Source organism: Gossypium hirsutum, chromosome A11 (assembly GCF_007990345.1).
Source record: "Gossypium hirsutum isolate 1008001.06 chromosome A11, Gossypium_hirsutum_v2.1, whole genome shotgun sequence".
Classification (NCBI taxonomy): Eukaryota; Viridiplantae; Streptophyta; class Magnoliopsida; order Malvales; family Malvaceae; genus Gossypium; species Gossypium hirsutum.
The window spans coordinates 121,786,202-121,793,526 of NC_053434.1; positions in this window are offsets into that span (position 1 = coordinate 121,786,202).

Here is a 7,325-nt window from a genome sequence, read left to right on the forward strand (position 1 = left end):
TTAATGTTGTAAATGTATGTTATATATTGTGTATTGATCGGTAATACTTCTTAACTCTATTCCGGCAACAAATACGGGTTAAGGGTGTTACATTAGTCATAGAAATGAGAATAGGCCTATGATCTGACTTCAATCGCGGAAGGTGAAATAGTAAGGCATCAAAAAAGGTACGACACCACCCACCATTACTAATAACCCGATCCAATCGAATATGTTTTAATATTGAATGATAATGAATTTTTATTTAAATTTAATTAAATTATTTGAATATGTTTTAATTTTTTCATTATTATTTTTAAAATCATAAAATTTTATTTGGACAGATATGATTTTTTTTACAAAACAGGTTGTGAGGTGGAATTAAGGTGTATTAATTTCATAGATTTTATATTTATTTATTTTGAATGGATTTTTTTAGATAAAAAGCTTATATTTATTTATTTTGAATGGATTTTTTTAGATAAAAAGCTTAATGGTAAAGTAAAGTGAGGCGATTCTAATCATTTTTATGTAAATATTACATAATAAGATGTACTAAAAAAATATTAAGTACTATGATAAATGTAGATTTATTCATGGAAAGGACTATTCGGCCCGGTCCAAAGGCCCAACTAAAAAATAAAAAGGTTTGGGTAAAAATATAGATTCAAAAAATGGACTTAGTAATATATATATATACACACGTAATTCTGCATTGACAATAATGTCTATACCAATAGAGCTAAGAGTCAATCGGCTAATACCATAAATTTTATATTTATTAATTTTGAGTAGATATTTTTTCAAACTAAAACCATAATGCTAAAGTAAAGCGAGATGATTCTGATCATTTATATGTAAATATTATATTTATATGCAAATATTATATAATAAGATGTACTAAAAAATATTATATACTATGATAAATGGTCGGATGGTAAGTTTTTGTTGAGATGAATATAAGACTATAAAGGTAAAATTATTAGTTAAGCTCCTGTACATAGGGGAAGATTGCATTTCGGCCCCTTTATTGAAAAAAAATGAGCTAATTAGTCTTTATATATTTTGAAATATACAAATTAACTCATCTGTTAAAGTTTATCTCTTAAATAATGATGTGAAAACTGATTCGTATTGCCCAATCATGTCACGATCAATCGCTTTGATGCATAATGGGATTCAATTTCATCACACCGAGGCCTTACTTTTTCACCAGAGGATTACAAACTCCATTGACTTTCATTTTTTCCTTTTGTATCTAGACTTGATCATGGGTTGAGCCATTCTGTCCAACTCAAAGGCAAGTCCAAAAAGTAAGAATATTTAGTGGTAGGGAAAGAGGCTAGCAATGGCCTTACACCCTATCCTAATATGGATTTCAAACTCTTCAAAATTCATAAAAGCACAAGTTAGACATATATGATAAAGTTATTGTTGACACCATTTTTTGGATGAAAACGGGGTCGACTTGGATTTAAAAAAAGAATGAAAACGGGAGTCGCCACCAATCCTTTTTTGACGAGGTGTGATCGGGTCACCTCAAAAAGTGGTTGTTTTTAATAAATGATTTAATTTTATTAAAACAACGATTTTGGTCTACGAAATTCAGAAAAATGAGTTCGGGAGCCGGTTACGCACGAGGAAGGATTAGCACCCTCGATACGCCCAAAATTGGTACCTAGTTGATTAATTAGTGTCTTAGTGTCGAAAATTGAAAATTTGAAGAGTTTTAAAAAATGCGATCCTTAAAAGAAAATCTGATATCGTGAATTGAAACATAAGATTCTCTTGCTCCGAAGGAATATCACATCCAGCACGTTAGGACACGATACTCTAACCATCGAAACCAAGATCACCTTATAGTTTAATGAAACCATACTTTGAAGCTTTAAGAGGATATTTGGCTATTTAGTCAAACGAGAAATCGAAACCCAGCACGTTAGGGCACGTTTTCTCGAGTTTCCAAACGCGAAATATTGCCTTATTTAGAAAAATTTTCCTTTTGGTGTTTAGTGTCGATGCTTGACAAAACAATAACGAATACAACAAGGTGAGCAAAGTAAAATGAGTAACAACAATGCAATAGGCAAAATGAAATGACGAGGCGATTACATAAACAAAGCATACAACTAAATAAATAGAACTAACATTTTAGAAAAAAGCACTAGTGTACATGGATAAATAAACATACACCAAATAACAATGATGACAATAAATACAATTATGTAAAAAATATATATATATATATGCATGTATAATTTAAAGCCATAAAATAAGAAATATATAAATTACAGAATATGAAAACATAGATAAGTATGTACATATATATAAAATCGGTAAATATTATAAAAAATGTAAATGTGTATTTATATATTTACAAATCGTGATTATACAAAATATATGTATGTGAATTATAAAATATGTGAAATATACGAAAAGCATTTTTAAGAGTATAAAATATATAAGTATGTATATGATGTAAAATATGCATAAATATATGTAAGTATATAAGAATTATGAAATGTGAAAAAATATATTTAAGTATGTATAAGTACGTATATATACATATTATAAATATATAAATATATAACAAAGCATAAACTAACAATAATAATAATAATAATAATAATAACATTGGAATATAAAAGAAACATACATAAAATTAATAAAATATTAAAATAAAGTGAAATGAAAAATATTAAATACAAAAAAAATATATGTGTATACACATACGTAATAAAAATATACACTAGCACATAATTATAATAATAGTAATACTAATAATACTAATAATATTAAAATAATAAGGGTATTTGATAAAGATACAAAAATAAACGAAAAAAAGGATTAAAATCGAATTAAAAACAAAGTTGTAGGGCCAATTTAAAATGAAAACAAAGGAAAGGGACTTAATTGTAACGCGCGTGCAACTTGGAGGGTCAAAAGCGCAATAAACCCAAGTATTAAAACGCTGCGCAGCATGGGGGACCAGAATGAATTCGGGGTGAAATCATGGAGCCAAATTAAAAATAAAGAAAAAGCTTGATTGTAAACTCCCGAAAAAGCGGAAGGGCTAAAAGCGCAATTAGCCCTTTCAAAGAAAAAACACGCGGATCCTCCCTGGTGCGGGTCGGGTCGACCCGACCCGCGTTCAAAACGACGTCGTTTTATTTGTTTAAACTGGGGGTCCAAAACGGTGCGTTTTGACCCCCTATAAAAGTCAAAAAAATTTCAAAAAAAAAACATTTGTAGAGCTGAAAGGAAAAAAAAAGAAAAGGGAGAGAGGAGAGGGGAGCTCGGAGTGTTTTCTAAAATACCCGAAAACAAACAAAAAAAAAACCCCCCGGTATCCGTTCTTCATTTCGGGTTTTATAACCCATTTTTACATCCTTTTTCTATTATTCTATCATGTTTTTTGTCTTGATCTTGCAGGGTATGGAGGTGCTGGTAGTGGAGGAGGAGCAGGTGGCCGACATGGTGGCATGGAGAGCTGGGCGTGGCAGACGAGGAGGCCACGCGAGGCATGCGGCGCTAGGGTTTGGGGGCATCTTTCTGCCGAAAATGTTAATGCTGTCCGGGCTGGGTTTTAATTTTTGTTTCGGGCCATGGGCTACATTGGGCTTGTTATTTTCCTTTGTAATTGGACTGTTGTTTATATTGTTTTAATATTCGGGCCTGGGCATAAAATTGGGCCTTACAGCTGCCCCTCTTTGCTTGTTATCGTGTAACGAGAACAGAGCAAAGACTAAGAAAGGCCAATTTTGCCCGGGCTCGTCGAGTTTTGACTTCTTTTGGTGCTTCCTTTCTTCAAGTAACCTCATTCTAGTCCACTGCGTCTTATGATTCTTCGATCTGCTCTACTGCAACTTCAGATACGCCTTGTAGCTTCAATCTACTCTGCTACGATTCTATGGGGATGAGATTTGTGTTTTTAGTCTGCTCCACTACTATTTAGGGAGATAAGACTGTGGTTTCGTCTGCTCCGCTACTGCTTAGGGAGATAAGACTGTAATCTCCGATCTATTCCACTGTCAAATGCAGGGAGATAGAGTTATCAGCTTCAATGTGCTCCACTGTAGTCATAGGGAGGTAAAATCTGCCATCTTTGATCTTCAATCCATTCCACTGTCAAATGCAGGGAGATAGAGTTATCGGCTTCAATGTACTCCACTGTAGTCAGGGAGGTAAAATCTGCCATCTTTGATCTTCAATCTATTCCACTGCCAAATACAGGGAGATAGAGTTATCGGCTTCAATGTACTCCACTGTAGTCAGGGAGGTAAAATCTGCCATCTTCGATCTGCTTCGCTGTCAACTACAGGAAGGCAAGATCTACAATCTTCGATCTACTTCACGCCAATACATGAAGATAAGATCTGCTTTCTTCGATCTACTTCGCCACCAGTATGGGAAGACAAGATCTGCATCGTCGATCCACTTCCTACCGATATAGGAAGACAGGACCTGCTATCTTCGATCTACTTCACGCCAATACATGAAGACAAGATCTGCTTTCTTCGATCTACTTCGCCACCAGTATGGGAAGACAAGATCTGCATCTTCGATCCACTTCCTACCAATATAGGAAGATAGGATCTGCTACCTTCGATCTACTTCACGCCAATACATGAAGATAAGATCTGTTTTCTGCGATTTACTTCGCCACCAATATGGGAAGACAAGATCTGCATCTTCGATCCACTTCCTACCAATATAGGAAGATAGGATCTGCTACCTTCGATCTACTTCACGCCAATACATGAAGATAAGATCTGTTTTCTGCGATCTACTTCACCACCAATATGGGAAGACAAGATCTGCATATTCGATCCACTTCCTACCAATATAGGAAGATAGGACCTATTTACGCCTAGTGTTTAGGATGACATGATCAGAATGAATCAAATGCTCCTAATTAGATGTGTATGTATTATATTTGTAGAATGTCATGAGAATGATCCATTTTTAATGCTTAGGTTGTCATTCCTCATTGTTCATCAAGGTTCTATCACTGATGCCTTCTTGTTCAGCCAGTACCTTTGACAGAAAACCTAAAGAAATAGATGCAATTTAGACTATTCTTCCTCCAATGCTTCTAACCCTTAAGTTTGGTCAGCTCTAAACAATAGTCCTGTTTCAGGTCCTCGTGTTATTTAGAAACTTTCAGAGTAATATGCAGAACTCCTTCTGCATGTGTATTGTCAATCCATTAATCGTTATTTCAAAGAAAAATGCTTGAAAGATTATCAAAATGGACAAAATAAAATTTTGCTGAGAGCAAAGCTCGAAATGAATAAATCAATCAAGATAGCAAACTTTGCTGAGATATGATGAAAAAGATTATCACAATGAATAAGATGGAATTTTATTGAGAGCAGAGCTCTAAATGAACAAATAGCAAATTTTGCTAAGATGTAAATAAGATAAAAAAAACAGGTGCCCCAGATATCGCAGCATGAGCTCCTCTGCACAAACTCTGTGTTTAGAAATCCTAAAAGACTTTGTTGATGCCCCAAGATGTAGCATCTCTCCTTCTTGTTAATTCGGAGAAGACAAAACTACTCTATGCCTCAACTTTGATCGAAAATTCGAATTGCCCATTCCTGGGTTTTCAATTCAAAGCCCCTTTGGTCTCAAGGTGCCCTTTGCGGGTTTTCGCCTTGGCCTCTCCCTTTTTTTTTTTTTTTTTTTTTAGGTAAAGTACCTCTTCACTGAATCCGAATTCACAGGATTGGGCAAGCTTTTGCCATCCATCCCAGTTAAAATTAATGCCCCTCCTGAAAAGGCCTTTTTTACTACATAAGGTCCCTCCCAGTTTGGCATCCACTTTCCTCTGAAGTCTTTTTGTATGGGAAGGATCTTCTTCAGTACCAAGTCCCCTTCATGGAAGTTTCTAGGACGAACTTTCTTATTGTAAGCTCGCATCATTCGTTTCTGGTACATTTGACCATGACGGATAGCTCTTAACCTCCTTTCTTCAATCAAGTTCAGCTAATCATATCGGGCTTGGACCCATTCTGCTTCGTCTAACTTTAGTTCTGAAAAAACTCGGAGAGAGGGAATTTCAACCTCAATTGGTAGCACTGCCTCCATTCCATAAACCAAAGAGAATGGTGTTGCCCCGGTAGAAGTCCTGACAGACGTTCGATAAGCATAGAGGGCGAATGGCAACTTCTCGTGCCAATCTCTATAGGTCTCAGTCATTTTCCCCACAATCTTTTTGATATTTTTATTGGCTGCCTCCACCGCACCATTCATCTTCGGACGATATGGCGATGATTTGTGGTGCTTGATCTTGAATTGATTACAAACCTCTGCTATCGTGCTATTATTCAAATTTAATGCGTTGTCTGATATGATCCTTTCGGGCATTCCATATCGACATATGATTTCCTTCTTTAAAAACTTGCTGACAGCTGTCTTTGTGACGTTGGCGTAAGAAGTAGCCTCTACCCACTTAGTAAAGTAGTCAATCACTGCAAAAATGAAACGATGTCCGTTTGAAGCCTTTGACGATATTGGCCCAATGACGTCCATGCCCCACATGGAGAAAGGCCATGGGGAAGTCATGACGTGAAGAGGTGATGGAGGCACATGAATTTTGTCTCCGTAAATCTGGCATTTATGGCACTTCTTAGCATACTTGATGTAGTCTCCTTCCATGGTAGACCAATAATATCCAAATCTCATGATCTGTCTGGCCATTGTGAAACCGTTAGCGTGTGTTCCACAAATACCATCATGGACTTCTTCCAAGATCTGCTTGGCCTCCACAGCGTCTACACATCTTAACAACACCTGATCTTTTCCTCTTTTGTACAGGATTTCTCCATCTAAGACGTAACCACTGGCCAGCCTCCTCAACATTCTCTTGTCATTCTCAGTTGCTTGGTTTGGGTATTCACAATTTTTCACGTATCGCAATATGTCCTGATACCAAGGGTTGTCGTCCTTTTCTTCTTCCTCGACAATATTACAACAGTGGGCTGGAGCATCATAAATGCTCATTTGGATAGGCTTCACATCCTCTGGTCTATTTACTTTGATCATGGAAGCCAATGTAGCTAAAGCGTCGGCCATCTGATTCTCGTCTCGTGGAAGATAACAAAAAGTGATGTCGTCAAACTCCTCAATCAATTCTAGGACTATCCTTCGGTAACTAATCAACTTAGGGTCTCTTGTTTCCCATTCGCCTTTGAGCTGATAAATTACCAATGCCGAATCCCCATATACCTCAAGTACCTTGATTTTGCGTTCCATAGCCGCGCGGATTCCCATGATACATGCTTCATATTCCGCCATGTTATTTGTGCAATCAAAATCTAGTTTACAGGTGAAAGGATAAT